General features: G+C 45.5%; 1 protein-coding gene across 13 annotated transcripts in view; it reads left to right on the top strand.

Annotated features, from left to right (window-relative positions):
• PTK2 (protein tyrosine kinase 2) overlaps nt 1-16,913 on the top strand; it is a 183,208-nt gene that overhangs the window by 7,061 nt on the left and 159,234 nt on the right. For 6 of the 13 annotated variants that reach the window (XM_081070012.1, XM_081070007.1, XM_081070003.1 and 3 more), the window contains exon 2: nt 3,222-3,340. The gene's annotated coding sequence lies outside the window, so the exon portion shown is untranslated. Of the gene's footprint in view, nt 1-3,221; nt 3,443-11,895; nt 11,996-16,913 lie in introns of all 13 variants that reach the window. The other 7 variants (XM_081070013.1, XM_081069999.1, XM_081070004.1 and 4 more) reach the window with 2 other exon arrangements.

Here is a 16,913-nt window from a genome sequence, read left to right on the forward strand (position 1 = left end):
AAGGCACACGTTCCCTGGTGGTTTTGTCTTGGTGCCGAAAAAGTGGCTGGCTTATACTAGAGTCAGGGTGCCTGCCAAATCTTGGGGTGACTGATGAAGCAGTATTGTGTGAATTGGTTTTCTGCGTAGCATTAAGTTCATATCAAACTTTAATACATTTTGTTTCGGGTTTTGTCCTTTCCTTTTTTCCTAAGGAAAGGGCTAAATAAAAGTTACACGACGTCCAAAGATGGGAATGATGATATACCTCCTCTCTGTTGTGTCTCCTACTGAATTAGCTGCACCCCGTTGGCAGAGTATTGTGAGCTCAGGCAAGGACTGTGTATCGTCCTTTCCATATCTTGGGGTCCCCGACAGCTTCCTCATACTGCGAGAGGGGGTCCCTGCTCAGTAATTGGTTTAGTGCCTGAACACAAGTCTCTTCTGCTGGGGTCCTGAAGGGAGCCAATTACAGTGACATGTGATGACTGGTGGGGTCTGGAGTCTAGCAGAGTTGTTACAAAGGTAGAAGAGAAGTTTTAGGGATAGATGGGGGACGTCAGTGTCATTTCAAAACAGCGAAAAGGATGTTTCCCTGTGAATCCCCCCTCACCTCTCCATGGACTCCCCCACCTCCAGCCCCACGATCAAACTTGCAGTCCTTGCCCAGCGCTGTGAAGACGAGAACAGAAATGAGCTGGTGCGAAATGCCATCTGAACGATATCTTTCTCCTTAAGATTGGTCAGGCGCAATGAAAGTTATAGTTTATAGTGAGTTAGACGCTGTGGCCCCATGAAATGTGTCGGAATGCCCGGCCCAGCCAGTCAGTGGTTCTGCTCTTAACTCCTTACTAAACCATATAGGCTCCAGCCCCTGACTAGTCTTCTCGCTCATTCCTTCTTCAGCCCCTCTCTCTGGTCTTGTGTGTCTTTCCTCCCCACCCCTTCTGTGGTTTCTGTAGTATTACCGCTTGTGGTTTTAAATAGCCTTTTCCTGGTTATGCTCTTTTTATACATTTACTGGCCATTTGGCCATTCACTGTTTTACAAAGTGCCCATATTTTTCTATTAGGTTTTTAAAAATTGATTTGTACACGTCTGTGTGTTATTCAGAACATAAGTCCTTGGTGGTTAAATATTTTGCCACCATCTCTTCCCACTTGATGACATGCAGTTTCTGACTCAGTTGTGGTGTGTTTTTGTTTTGTTTTGTGTTTTTGGGGACAGATATTCTTAAGCTTAATGCAATGTCGTTCTCAGTCTTTTTCTGTATAGTCGGTGCTTTTCGTGTCTTTCCGTACCCTGAGTTGCTGAATTAATCCTCTGTTATCTTCTAAAGGCTTTTTAAATTTGCCTTTCACCTTTAACTTGATAATTCTCTTGGGCTGGTTTTGGTGTGTAGTATGAGGAAGGGGTCCAATTTCATTAACACGTGAGCATCCAGTTGTCCCAACACTATTGATTGAAAAGAGCAGCCTCCTCCCAATGCTCTGCGGTGCCGCTTTCATTGTCAATGAAAGGTCTGTGTATATGTGCGTCTGCTTTCGGACTCGGTTCAGTTCCCCTGGTACTAAGCTGCCTGAATTACTGTAGCCTTGGAATAAGTCTCATCTCTCCGGCACTCCCCTCACCTGGTTCTCCTTCACGTGTCCCTCGGCTGTCCTCGGCCTTTGCAGAGCTGTCCATGTTTAGACTCAATGTCAACTTCCACAGAACTTCTTCTGGATATTGTTTGGGATGACAGTGGATGTATATAGATCAGTGTGTGGAGAAGTTTTCTAGTTTTGGGTTATTGTAAATAAAGGCTTGAATACTTTCGTGCAAGTCTTTGTGTGGATGTAGGCTTTCGTGTTTCCTGGGAATGGTTGGGTCTGGTACTGTAATGACTGGATCATATGGTAGGTGTATTTTTAGTTGTTTAAGAAAGTGCCAAACTCCTAAGAGTGTGTGACGACTCAACTGCCTGATTAACTAGCCCTGAAAATAAATGGGGCTGGCACGGTGGGCCCATACCTGGCTGGCGCTGGCAGTGGGCTTGCAATTAAAGAAATCAAGAGGTGTTTTTTTTGTTTTGTTATGGTTTTTTTTTTTTAAAGTGCTGAACTGTGTTCTAGAGTGGCTGCACCACTTTACATCTCCACCAGCAGTGTATGAGAATTCCACTTGGTGGAACACTTGATACGATTAGTCTTTTAAATTTTAGCTCATCTAATAGGTGACTAATGGTATTTCATTGTGGTTTTAATTGATGTTACCCAAATGCCTAGTAATGCTGACTATCTTTTTATATGCTTGATATCCATATATCTTTGGTGTTCAAATATTTTGCCTGTTAAAAATTTTTTTTTCTTGTTGGATTCTTTGCACATTCTAGATACAAGTCTTTTATCAGGTATAAGTTCTGCTTTTCTCCCTGGCTGTGGTTTGGTTTTTCATTCTTTTACAGTTCTGAAGGGCAGAAGTTATGCATTTTGATGGTGTCCTGTTTATCAATTTGTTGCTTTATGGATGGTGCTTTTTCGTTGTCATATTTAAGAAATCTGTGCCTAATCCTAAGTCACAAAGAGCTCTTTTGAGGCCTGGAATGAAGGCAGCTCCCTTCAGAGAGAGTTATTTTTGCTTCAACCAGTCTGGGATCACCGTAAACCAAGTTCAAGGCTTGAGGGTCTTTGCACCACCGTGGCTGTAACTGCAGGGGAGATGGTTACTCCTGGTTTCCTCTCCTCCTGAGCTGTGTAGCCTTTGGGGTACTGCTTAGTGAGGTTAGACACTTTGGGGGACCCAGCCTTTGACTCCTGTCCCTCTTTTCTGTACTGTTGAAAATTTCAGAGTTGGCAAATGACTTCAGGGCAAAGGTGGTTTCTGTGCTTGTTTACCTCTTTGGGTTCCTGATTTCACTTTAATTTGGGCCTGGTATTTCCTTACTGTCTTGTCAGTTTCTGGTTGCTTTTAAGATTTCGAAAGTAGTTTATCAGTCTTTGTTAGTGTTCAACAAGTAGAGGGTTGGCCCAAACCCCAGCCTGCAGTTAAGAAACCAAGGAAATTCCTTTTTCATTTCACTCCAGTGTCTGGAGTCTGGACGTGGACCTGCTGTCCTGTAGCAGCCACTCACCTCACGTGGCTGTTCAAGTTAAAACTAAATGAAAGGTTCTGCTCCACGGTCACACATTTCAGCCGAGTCCCCCGTGGCTGGTGGCCACCACGTTGGACAGCGCAGATAAGGAACCTTTTCCTCGTTGCAGGAGTTCCGTTGGACCCCGCTGACGGAATTGAGACCCTCGTCGGGACGCGCCGTGGCCTCGTTGGGACTCGCTGTGGCCTGGGACCAGCGCCGGTCTGCACAGGAGAACCACTGGGACAGGTACTCCGGCTGCTCACAGTTTGACTTTTTCTGGGACCTGCCTGCCGCTGAAGGACATGATTGAACCCCGTTAGAGGCCTTATCATGAAGCCTCTCCAGAAGGTGCAGTGTGGCTTCTCAGACTGGTGTAGGTGGGGAAGTGGGAAGCTGTGCTGAGAGCAAGCCACTAAGTCCTGCTATTTAATTTACAGGTACCTGCCGATTGAGCTGAGATTTAGTGAAAACACTTATTATGTATTGATCTGAATCCCTGCCCGTAGGGGTCCTGGTCTAGTCAACAGGCAGTTGCAATTCCACGTTACTAGTGCTTTGCACAGCTGCAGGGGCTGTGGGGGCTGGCGGCAGGGCTGCACCCCTGACTCTTGTGGGTCAGGGGGAATTAGCCTGGTGGAGAGCGGAAGGATGGGGAGGGGTTCTTGGTAGAAGAAAAGCACAGGCAAGGATAGAGGCTGGTGGGAACGTGCAGGGATTGCTTTACTGCACCTAAATTAGGTTCTCGTATCAAGAGGAAGCAGAAACCAGAGCTTTAAGAAAATGTCATGAGAGAAAAACCTAAAAGGACATCCCATCCATTCACTCAGTAATCCTGTAAATTGCTAACAGTGTGATTATTATTACTCTTATCACTGTTATTAGGACTGAGTTGGAACCTCTCTTAGCTCACTGAGCTGCAGTCTTTGGAGACTGTGTTCACAGGTCCGATCACAGAAACGCTGAAGCAGCCCGTGCGGCTCCGTTGTGCCAGCTGGCCATGCTGTGGATGGCCCTGGCCCTGTAAGACTGGGCGCGTTTCTAGCCACTTGGGGCATGGTGAGTGTTGTCCGTTACTTCAGGAGGAACGTCCCTCACAGCAGTGAGTGGGGCTGTGACCGCTCAGGCTTTGTCACAGTGAGGACGGACTGAGGCTCCGCGGAGGTGAAAGGTCAGGGCCTCGGACACGGGCTGGTCCTTTCAACCCTCTTGGCTGCCTGGGGAGTAGTCTGCCTGCACTTGTCAGCCTTTGCTTTGGGACCAGAGAGCAAGCAGCAGAGATCAAAGCTCCGTGTAACTACACGAGGGTGTGTATCTGAGCAGAATGATCAATGTCAGAATACAGTGTGTGGTGCAGGATGTGGAGCTTCTCAGACGTGGGCATGCGCATACATCGCCTGGGGGTCTTGTTAAATTCCAGGCTCGAATTCAACCTGTCTGGAGTGGGGCATCGGATCTTGCATTTCTAGTAGGCTCCAGGTGACGCCAGTGCTGGGGTTCCAGGAACCCCACTTCTAGTGGCAAGGCGTCGGTTTCCAAAGTATGGCTCGGAGGATGGCATTGCCCACTGAGTTCGAAAGTTGCATAGCCTCTGCGGAGTGTAGTGGTTGAGGGCGTGGCCTCGGGGTGGACTCTGACTCTGGTGTTCAGCTAGTTTGTTAACGTACACTGATCTCTATCTTCTTGTCCAGTAAATTGGCCAAATACTAGCACCATAGGCTGATGGGAGGGGGGTACATGATACATAGCGTGTCTGGTGCTCACTAGTGCCTGGCCTTATGAAAAGTTTCATAAAAGATAGTCATTATTAAAAGCAAATAAAGTTTGCTTTACATTAAAAGTTTGCCAGTTTTCAAAGTTCTCGATCCTTCCTGCGTCTTTAGTTTGTAAAATTGCAGCTCAAGGGGCGTGGAGTAGTTCTGTCATTTACTGCGCAACACGCAGAGAAAGTAGAGGCCCAGGCTGCTGGCTCCCCCACTTTCCCTCCCACCCACCTCCCACCCATCCACCCTCCCTCCCACCCACCCACCCATAAAGAACAGGGCTGGGGCACTGATGAAGCAGCCTGCTGGTGGAGAAGGAGTGCTCACTATACTAATTCATATACTAATTCATAAAGGCTGTCTGGCACGTGGTACTCGTCCCCCTGAAGTGGGAGAGGTGGCCGTGGTGTTGGGCCCTTGACACGGGCTGAGAGGGCTCTGAGGGGATAGGACTTGTTCCCCTGGGGGCTGTCCTTTCTCTTTCTCAGTCTCTGCTGACAGCTTCCGCCTTTTCTGTGAGGACCAGAAGGCGCAGTGCTGTGTCTTCACGTGGATTTTGCAATATGCATCTTTTTTAATTTGCCCGTAGTCAGGATGCTGGAAAACTATTTGGTACTAAGGATTTTGAAAGATGCATAAATGGGAATTGTATGACAGCCTCTATTACATGAGTATTAATAATTAAAGTTAAAACATGAATCTTCAGTTTTATTTTAAAACCTTGGGGAAATTTTCAGACCCGTGCAAAAACAATGTTATGCGCTCCTGTGTATTCATCAGCACCTTCAACAATTACCATTACTTAATTAATGTTGGTAACTATTCAGAGGTACCAGTTATATTTAAAAGATGTGAAGGCACTTGTTTTGGGGACATGTATGCTAACATTGGACAGATATTGTGGCCCCCGCAGCTAAATGTGCTAAAATGTGACGCAACGATTTGTGACACATTGCTTTAAGTTGGGCAAGTGATGAGATGCGGCTCTGTAGGTTTTCTAAGGCTGCAGTGAGCCGGTGATGCAGCGAGGGTCCCGTCGTCCCAGGGGCCTGGGCGGGGAGCGAGGCCGTCTGTCTGTCTGTCTGTCTGTCGGCAGTCTTCCTTATACTTGAGTCAGAATAAATGGCAGCTTGCTTCGCTTTGCGGTGTTGGCTAGACTTAGTCATTGGCTAGAGGAGAAGCACGTGGCTTTCATAGAGCAAAGGCTCATCAGAGAAATATTCTCATATGTCAGTCTTTTTTCAAAAACTGATTTCATGAACTACTGAAGAGATAGGAAAGAATATGTATAAGCTGCGTGCAAGGTGTAAAGCAGGGTGCTCTGAGCGCCCGCAGGAAGGGCACCCAGACCCCACTAATGCTCCAGCTCAAGGGCTGGCCCCCCGTTCTCTGTAAAGGGCAGTGTAGGCTTTGCAGGTCACGTGTGGCCTCTGTCACAAGTCGTCAGCCCTTACCATTGCACTGGGAAAGCAGCCATGGACAGTATGTACAGGACTCGGTTATCTGTTTCCCAATAAAATTTTGTTTCTGGACCCTCAAATTTGGATTTCATATAATTTCATGTGCAATGAAATGTTATTGTATTATTCTTTTCATTGTTTCTTTAATCAGTGGTGATAAAAGTCTCAAGAGCATTCTTAGCTTACGCGCTGTACAAAAACCAGTGACGGGGCCAGATTGGCCCTGGCTGCCGCCTGCCACTCTGATGCAGAGAAGAGTGAAGCCCACCCTGGGCACCTCCGCTCAGCTCACACATGGGGCCGTCCCATGCCTCCCATCACATCCCCCCCTCAGGTGGAAACCTGGGGTAACCACCCGCCCTGCAGCCCCCTTAGCTCCCTACCTCCTCCTCCAAGCCCTCTTCACCCCCTGATGTTGTTTGTAGTTGCCTGATTTCTTGGGTGTTTCTTTCTCACTTGGCTGGGCTGCATACTCTGAAAGCAAGTGTCTCTGTGTTCACTGCTGTACCCCCAGCGCTTCAAACACTGCTCATTGAATGACGAGTGTGTTTCCATTTCTTATCTTGGGTCACTTTTATCTGTGTTGAACTTGAAGGGACTCACCCTGTATGTGTTTTTCCGTGACTTGCTGGTCCCCGCACAGCTCTGACTCTGCGCCTCACCTGAGGGGTTGGTTGGTGTCAGTGTTGGTTCATTCTCCCTGGTGTACACGTGGCCTGCAGTTGACGGGCACTGGGGCTGTTGGCAGCCTCCAGCTGTTACAGACACTGTGACACACCCCTGCTTCCCACGCTTGTGGATATGTCCAGCCGGTACAGCTGGGAGTGCGTGTGTGCTTTCAAAGGACTCGTTGCACTTCACCCCCTGCTAATGTATGGAAGAAGGGCTCCTGGGTGCCCCAGCGCTGCCATTCTGGTGTGTGTGTAATAGTACCTGTTTGTGGCTTTAAATTGAATTTCCCTTGAGTTACTAATGCTATTGAGCCTCTTTTAATACAGTGGTCGTAGCTCTTCTCTCTTCTATGAAGGACTTGTGAAGTCATTGGCCTAATTTTCTTTTAGTGTGTTTCTGAACTGACTTGTAGCTATTCTTTCTATGTGTGGATGACAGGCCTCTGTCATTATATAAGTTGCAAATATTTTCTACCAGTTTTTGTCTCTACTTTAGAGGTGTTTTGGGACTAAAGTTCTCATTTTACTTATTTATTTATTTATTTATTTATTTAGGAGGGCGCAGCTCATAGGGGCCCATGTGGGGACCCAACCGGCAACCTTATTAGCACCACACTCTAACCAACTGAGCTAACCGGCCACGCCCTAATCCTCGACTTTGTCAGTGTTTTCCTTTATGATTTGTATTTTTATGTCTCCTCTAAGGAATCTTTCTTTTTGAGGGCTAAATTCTGTTTTCAGGTAGTTTTGTTACTTAGTCCATAAAGCCTGTATTGTTCCGTTCAATAAATGTGGTCAATATTTAGATATTCTAATTTCCATTACTTCCTTTGATGACTCATGATTTTAAAGTGTTTGATAAATTCCAAATGAATTTTTTTTAGTATATGTGCTGCCGAAGCGAGCACCAAATGAATTTTTTTTTAATGTACCTTGTTGTGACTCATTTCTAACATTGGATTGTAGTCAGAATATGTGTTGTATATGGAACCACTTCTTAGAAATTAATGTTATTTTAAACAGACCCATAGCACAGTTCACTTTGGCTAATACAGAAGATCTCGGTCTACCTCAGAAGCTTAAATGCCAGCTTTGCGTAATTTATCCCTTCATTATGCAAAGTAAGTTAGAATAATAGATTAGACTTAGTTAATAGAGTTTCTTGTATTTCATCTCTGCCTCTGGAAACACTTGTGCTGTTTCCTGGCTCACGTTGAGGTGTTAATGTACATTATCGGCTTTTGGCCTCTGTTCTGCCCAAACTGAAGCCTCAGGACAGGTGACCGCCTCACCTGCCAGTGTGTTTTAGCTCAGCTGACGGACAAGGGGATCACGCTGTGACCGCAGCTGCCTCCCTGCCTGCCTTTCAGTGGCATTTGTTAATTAAGCTGTTGAATTTTCCTTTCTCAGGGACTGAAAAAAAAAAGAAGAAAGAAAATTTTTAGCTTGTGGTTATTCTGAGGCCATTTAGCCTAGTGCTTATTTTGGGTATCCTTTTCATTTCTGTTTTGTTTGTTTCGAAAAAGTAGCATTACCTTGGAAATTATGAAAATTAAATAATCAGAAATTAAATTTTGTCCCTCCCCTAAAGTCTCAGGTGTTCATAATTGAAGCTGTCTAGGCATTGGAGTTTGCCTAGAGGGGCAGGTCTTTTTAATAGAAAGAGCATCTCATCTGGGAAACAGAAGACCTACTGTGTTTCTTTGAAAATAAGAGCTAGCTGGACAGTCAGCTCTAAAGCGTCTTTTGGAGCAAAAATTAATATAAAGCCCAATCTTATTTTACTATAAATATAAGACCGGGTATAATATAATATAATACCGGGTCTTATATTAATTTTTGCTCCAAAGACGCATTAGAGTTGGTTGTCCAACGAGGTTTTATTTTCGGGGAAACATGGTAAGTGCAAACATTGGCTCTCTGCCTTTGGTCATTTGACGTCCGGTCAGTTGTTTAGTTTCTGTGATTCTCAGTGTCCTTATCTATAAAGTCTGTATTTATGATTTCAGCCTTTGAGGTTATAAGTACGGTTACCATATAACGTGGATACCAGTGTAAAGTGCTCATGTTAGATCTTTAACAGACTTGTGTAGTGTTTACTACCAGAGGCCAGTCCTTTGCACTTGGAGTGTTTCCCTACTTGGTTCCTGAGCTGGTCTATTCAGTTAATTCGTTTGCTTGGCGTTTGTTACACGTCTGTCTTGTGTCTGGTGCGGTGCTAAGCTCTAGTGGCACCGACACGAGGGGACCGAGTCTGATGCAGCCCGTGGCGTGCAGCGTAAGGCCTGCAGTGCTGGGGCATAGCAGGTGTCCTGGGGACCCAGCGGGCACGTCCCCAGGGACGGTGTTCAGGCGGCAGCAAGCTTTCTCTGCTATCGGCCAGACAGTAAACACTTAGGCTTGGTGGGCCACATATGGCCTGTCCCTTTAAAATTATTTAAAACTATTTTTTCAGCCCAGGAACGATACAAAAACTGGTCGTGGATCAGATGTGGCGACATCTGGAGGTTCTAGCTGTCTGATAGGATCTGTAGAAGTTCAGTGGACGATGGGAAGCAGGAAGGGCCTTCCACATGGACGGCACCTGTGTGAAAGTGCAGAGGATGAGAAGCGGGGGTTTGTGGAACGGACTGTTTGTACCCAGTGTGGAGTACAGGATGGGTTGGGAGAGAAGGAGGCGAAGTGGATGCTAGAGGCAGATCCCTGCAGTTTGTACTCGATTCTGGTACAGGACAGGTTTCCACGGCAGGAAAGGGTTGGGCTGCAGTTACTAGGCTCACGTTAGAAGGGGAGAGGAAGCAAACCTTTGTCCCTCAGGAAATGGCCACCCAGTGTCGCCTAGCTAGTAAAGGGATGGGCAGAGTTCAGATGGTCTGATTTAACTGTCTGTGTTCTTTTAAGTACAGAATCATGTTGTACAAATAAGGAAAGATGGCCTTAATTATGGGCATGACTGAGGAGCTTGGTGACTGATGGGAAGCCCGTTTCTGAGCTCATCTCCCCAGCAGGTCAGGGAAGCGAGGGCTGAGCCCGGAGTCCAGGGGAGTGCCAGCATGGCTGCCAGCGTTCGCCTTTGGTGACAAGGTCAGGAAGCTCTTTTTGCTCTTCAGCAAATACTAATGATGGAACATTCTCTCGTAGGTCTGGGAACCCCAGAAATTGTAGGAGAACTGTGTGTGTATGTGAGTTGTTTTCCCTGGGGAAGGGCCCTCAGGCTTTCATCAGACTATCAAAAGGAGCTTACCACAAGGGAGAGCCGCTTCTTATAAGATTGTGGACACCTGGTACTCTACAAAGGGAGGGCTAATCATCCAAATCATAAGAATTTGACTTCAAATATAATCCATCCCAAACTGCAATCAAATGCAAGCACCAGCAGCTGTCTCCTAAATTGAACCATTTCGACCAGCAATTAAAGTGTTTCCCCTGGCCTCCCTTCCAAAAGCTAAAACAAGACCCATTTTTGGTACATCGAGGCCATCCAGGTGTTTGGGATTCTAATTGGGATGGAATGTGTTCAACATGCTATTTGTTGTTCATTAGACAAAGCTAAAGTGTTACACTGTTAGCCACGTGGCTACGAGAGACGGACAGTGTAGGATATGCCAGCCCCCAAAATGAGTGTAGTTTCCTCTGTCGAGTTAGATATGTGTGACTGTGAGTTTAAAGCAGACCCTGCACCGTGTGGTGGTGAGCTCCTCGGTGAGCATGTGCGGGAGAGGCAAGGCCCCTGGTGATTCCGGCGGAAGTACACGCCGCAGGCAGACTCACCTGGTGTGCTGGTCATGCTTGGCGACGGTGTTGTTATATGCCACATAGAAGTTACCGCCTCCAAGGAGAGAGTTGGTGAGCTGGGCAGAGGTGGCTGTCCTGTAGGGGTGGGTCTTAGAGGGGAGAGGTTGGACCTGGGTTTTCCTCAGAGAAAGTTCTTTCCTGTTGAGAAAAATTGTGACCTCCACCAAGCATAAAATTGTGAATGGCAAAGAAATGATGGTATTCAGTGATGGTGTAGAAGGTAAAAGTGAAAACCTTGGACCATTTAAGATGTCAAGCTGGGGGTAGCTGTGACTCATTGTAGGCGAAAAGCTTTTGAGTCTCCTTGGGCTTAGGTCACAGCAAAGTTTAGGTGGCAGTTTTGCTTTTTGTTTGGAAAAAATAGCATTAGCCGTGTCTTTAAGGAATCAACCTAATAGAACAGGTTGCAGGAAGAACTTAGTTTAAATGCAGATTGTCTTCATCTGAATTAATTTTTTTAAAAATTATAGTTAACATACACTCTTAATTTCACAGGTGTACAGCTGTGATTCATTGAATTAATTTTGGCAGTTCATAGTTGATTATTTGGTTGGTGAAGAGTTGATGGCTTTGCTTTTCATCTACCCTGCAAGTCTGCCCTTTTGACTATTTCATTGGACCGCATTCAAAACTTCTCCTCTGGGGTTTTGCCCCCTTTATTCTTAATGCTTTTGATAATCTAGAGCGTGAGAGGTTGATCTAAATTTAGGGATCTTCTGGTCCAGGGCTCTCACTTTAGAGATGAGGAAATAACTCAGGGAGGGTAAGTGACTATTTGATGGTCAATGGGAGAGCTGTCCAGAGAACCCTAGCTGTCCTGACTTAGATCAGTGTCGATTCTTTCAGTAGATGAGAAGGGTGTGAAGACGGCTTATAAGACTCAACTTTCCTGTTAACTGGCAGAGAGGAGATTGAAACAATTGACATAATTGACAAAGTAGCATAAGAAATGGACGTCATTGAATCTATTGTTCCCAAGCAACTTGTGGTTTCCATTCACTTATTTCCACCTTATCTTGGATATTTGAGAAATGACAAGACTTACATATTTATATGTTCTAAGTTTTAAAAGACTAGTAACATTAGTTCTTCTCACCTATGTGTCACACTTACAGGGTTTCCATGAGGCGTTCTTGAGCACCTACCTACGCTGTGAAGACACTGCTAGCTTATGGGGATTCATTGAAGAAACAATCCCTGTCCTGAGGCTTTTAGGTGGGTCCGTGGTTCTGAATGTGGTGTATAGAAGAACCACCAAGGAGGGTGAATTAAAAATGTGAATGCCTGGGGCCATCCCGTAGAATTGGTGAATGAACACTTCTGATGTAGAGTCCAGTCACGTCACCTGCATTTTAAACTCTCATCGCACATGTTGAGAAACACTGCTCTAGTGTTGGTGAAAATAGGAGTGGGATCAAACAATATGGTGAATGTTTAAATTTAAAAAAAATTATTACAGTAGAAGACACATTGCCATTAATCCCCCTCAAAATGCTCCCCCTCACTTCAAACGCACTTATCCCATCGTTCTTGCCACTTTCTGAAGCAGTTCTGGAAGTCCTCTTTTGGGTCTTTAGTTGTGCTATTGTGGCTGCCTCAATGTCTTGAATCAATTCAAAATGTTTACCTTTCATGGTGATATTGACTTTGGGGAAGAGCCAGAAGTTACATGGTACCAGATCCGGTGAAGAAGGTGGATGAGGACACACTGTAATGTTTTAACAGAAATTGCTGTACCAGAAGTGATGTGTGACACGGAGCGTGGTCATGATGGAGGATGATTACGGCACACTTTAAAACACACCTTCTCCTAACCGTAGCTCACACCCAACTGACTGCACCGAACAAGTTGAAACTTGTCACACACTGTTGTTACTACGGTTTGATGCACCGCTTCCCGTATTGAAGATCCCTGCCTTTCCTTTGGAAGGCACTAGGAAGCAGCATTCACCATATTTTGTGATCACAATGGAAAGGCTCCATGTCACACATCGCTTCTGGTACGGCAGTTTCTGTCAAGTAAAAACATTACTGTGTGTCCTCATCCATCTTACTCATCGGAACTGTCACCGTGCGACTTCTGACTCCTCCCCAAAGTCAATATCACCATAAAAGGTAAACATTTTGAATTGATTCAGGACATTGAGGCAGCCACAATAGCACAACTAAAGACCCAAAAGAGGACTTCCAGAACTGCTTCAGAAAGTGGCAAGAATGATGGGATAAGTGTGTTCGAAGTCAGGGGGAGTATTTTGAGGGGGATTAATGGCAATGTGTCTTCTACTGTAATAATTTTTTTTAAAATTTAAACATTCACCATAGTGTTTGATCACACCTTGTAAATCACAAAAACATTCACCGTAGTGTTTGATCACACCTTGGAGGCCCCCAAGACTACCTGAAGGTTCAGTGATTCTGTACAAGGACTCACAGAACTCAGGAAAGCCATTTTACTCACAGTTATGGTTTATTGCAGTGAAAGGATACCGATGAAAATAAGCAAAGCAATGGCACGTAGGGTAGAGTCCAGGAGAGACCAGGCCCGAGCTTCCTGCCGTCCTGTCCCAGGGGAGTTGTGCTTATTCCTTCCAGCAGCTCTGTGTGGCAACACCCTGAGTACTGCCAACCAGGAAGCTCACCTGAGCCTTGGTGTCCAGGATATCTGTCGAGGGGGGTCAGTGATGTGGGCACTGCCAACATGGCTGAACTTAGTCTCCAGCCCCTCCAGAGATCATACTGGTAGAGTGTGGCCCCAGGCTGCACCATAAATCACATTGTCGGCAGAGGCCATCGGGTGACACCCAGGGCCCCCAGCTAATCAGACAACCTTACCAGGCAGGATATTCCAAGCGCTGACAGGTTACTTCCCAGGACCAGGGAAGGGGCAGAGCCTTTCTTTGGACAAGTTTAATCCTTTATTGCATGAGGCCTAAAAAAAGTATGTAAATGATTATTTCTGTCATTACTAGCAAGTTTAAGAAATTATGGCTTTTAGGAGGAAGATACATGTTGCAACCAGCACATAGAGGATAATTTACCACAAAATAAAAAAAAAAAAGTCAGAATTTTTACACATAAGATGTTTCCAGAAGTGCGTCATATTTGACACCTGTCCTAACATTTTTAAATCAGGAATTTGAATAAAAATCAGGAGTCATACTGGGAGATCGCTTATTTTTAGAATCAAAAATTTAAAACATTTTGACAGGTTGTGCTAAATGAAGTGCTAAAATCAATGAGGTAAAATTTATCAGGAATAAATGTAAAATGGCAGACTTAAAAAGGAAACCAGCTGAGAAAGTGGAAGAATTATCTTAGATTCTTCTTGGTATTTGCCTGTTAGAATCTCATTTCATTGCAGATCGATCACTTCCAAGTGACGGTTAGTCTGTTGGCGCCATTTTTCCAACAGCATTTGCTCACTTCAGGTCTCTGCCACATTTTGATAATTCTTGCAATATTTCAAACTTTTTCATTGTTATTATATTTGTTACGGTGATTTGTGACCAGGGATCTTCGATATTACTATTGTAAATGTTTGGGGGTACCACGAACCGTGCCCACATAAGACAGTGAATTTAATCAGTAAATGTTATGTGTGTTCTGACTGCTCCACCAACCTGCCATTCCCCCATTCTCTGCCTCTCTCCCTTGGGCCTCCCTATTCTGAGACACAACAATATTGAAATCAGGCCAATTAATAACCCTTCAGTGGCCCCTAAGCGTTCAAGGGAAAGGAAGAATCGCTCGTCTCTCACTTTAACCAAAAGCTAGAAATGATTACGCTCAGTGAGGAAAGCATGTGGGAAGCCGAGGGAGGCCAAAAGCTAGGCCTCTTGTGCCAAGCAGTCAGCCAAGTTGTGAATGCAAAGGAAACGTTCTTGAAGGAAATTAAAAGTTCTACTCCAGTGAATGCACGAATGATAAGAAAGCAAAACAGCCCTGCTGCTGTTATGGGGCAGTTTTAGTGGTCTGGATAGAAAATCAAACCAACCACAACATTCCCGAAGCTAAAGCCTAATCCACAGCAAGGCCCTAACTCTCTTCAATTCTGTGAAGGCTGAGGGAGGTGAGGAGCCTGTAGAAGAAAAGTGTGAAGCTGGCAGAGGTTGGTTCATGAGGTTTAAGGAGAGAAGGTGTCTCCATAACATAAAAATGCAAAGTGAAGCAGCCACTTGTGATGGAGAAGCTGCAGCAAGTTCTCCAGAAGATTCCGCAAAGATAATTCATGACGGCGGCTCCACTGAACAACAGATTTTCAGTGTAGACAAAACAGTCTCCTATTGGAAGAAGATGCCATCTAGGACCTTCATAGCTTAGAGAGAAGTCAGTGACTTAGACAGAAATCAGCTTCAAAGGACAGGCTGACTCTCCTATTAGGGGCTCATGGAGCTGGTGACTTTGAGTTGAAGACAGTGCTCATTTACCATCCTGAAAGTCCTAGGGCCCTTAAGAGTTGTACTAAATCTACTCTGCCTGTGCTCTAAAAGTGGAACCGTAAAGCCCGGATGACAGCACATCTGCTTACAACATGGTTTACTAAATATTGTAAGCCCACTGTGGAGACGTACTGCTCAGAAAAAAAAGATTCCTTTCAAAATATGACTGTTCATTGACAGTGCACCTGGTCACCCCGGAGCTCTGATGGAGATGGCAATGAGACTAATGTTGTTTTCATGCCTGCGAACACAACATCCATTCTGCAGCCCATGGCTCGAGGAGTCATTTCGACTTCCAAGTCTTGTTAAAAAATAAGACTTACTTAAGAAATACATTTCTTAAGGCTATAGCTGCCATAGATAGTGATTCCCCTGATGGATCTGGGCAAAGTCAATTGAAAACCTTCTGGAAAGGATTCACCGTGCTAGGTGCCATTCAGAACATGCATGATCATGGGAAGAGGTCAAAATGTCAGCGTTAACGAGTTCGGAAGAAGCTGATTCCAGCCTTCCTGGGTGACTTTGAAGGGCTCAAGATCAGTAGAGGGAGTAACTGTGGACACGGTAGAAACAGCACGAGAAGCAGAATTAGCAGGGCAGTCTGAAGACGGCACTGAATTGCTGCAGTCGTGATCAGACTTAAATGGGTGAGGCGTGGCTTGTAACGGATGAGCAAAGGAAGTGGTTGCTTCCGATGGAACCGACTCTGGTGAAGCCTCTGAGAGTATTGTTGACATGACAACGAAGGACTTAGACCATCACACAAACTTAGTGGATAAAGCAGTGGCAGGGTTTCACAGGACTGACTCTAAGTTTGAAAGAAGCTGTACTCGGGGTAAAATGTTATCAAACACTATCCCATGTACAGAGAAATCGTTCATGAAAGGAAGAGTCAATTGATGTGGCAGACTTCATTGTGGTCTTATTCTAAGAAATTGCCACGGCCACCCCAACCTTTGGCAACCACCCCTGACCAGTCAGCAGCCATCACCATGGAGACAAGACCCTCTACCAGCAAAAGGATTGACTCACCGAACTGTCAGATGGTGTGTAGCGTTTTTTAGCAATAAAGTATTTTTAAATTAAGTTATGTACTTTGGTGTTTTTTTATGACATGATGCTATTGCTCACTTAATAAGCTACAGTCTAGTGTAAACATCACTTTTATATGCACTGGGAAACCAGAAAACTCATGAGACTGGCTTTATTGCAATATTTCCTTTATGGCGGTTGTCTGGAACCGAACCCTCAATATCCGAGGTATGCCCAGACAAGGAATTAGACTCTGCCACCGCCCTTGGAAGGGCTGGCAGAGGTGAAGGTCAAGGAAGGGCTTCCCTGGAGGTCATCTGGAATCAAGAGTGATCTGGGCAGTTGGAGCCGCTGCTGCTGATCTCGGGTTGAAACAGGTGCTTTCTGGGGTGTCTCTCAGAAGCCGCTGGGAATTCTCAGTAGAAGACGTTCTAGGTCTTAGCTGCCAAAGTTGGTGAATTCTTTTTTCTCCCTACACATCTCCCTGCAGCTGTGCTTCTGCCCACACCTGCCTGCAGAGGATTCTGTCGTCCTTCGTCTTCCAGTCTCCTGGAGTGCCTCTTAGTAGTTACCTCCGACCCCGAGTCGTAGCAGGAAGGGATTGGGAATGTAGTTCTGGCTCCTGTGTGATGCCCAGGGGGATAAGCAAGATGGTGGCTGTG

This window comes from Rhinolophus hipposideros (assembly GCF_964194185.1).
Source record: "Rhinolophus hipposideros genome assembly, chromosome: 13".
NCBI classification, from domain to species: Eukaryota; Metazoa; Chordata; class Mammalia; order Chiroptera; family Rhinolophidae; genus Rhinolophus; species Rhinolophus hipposideros.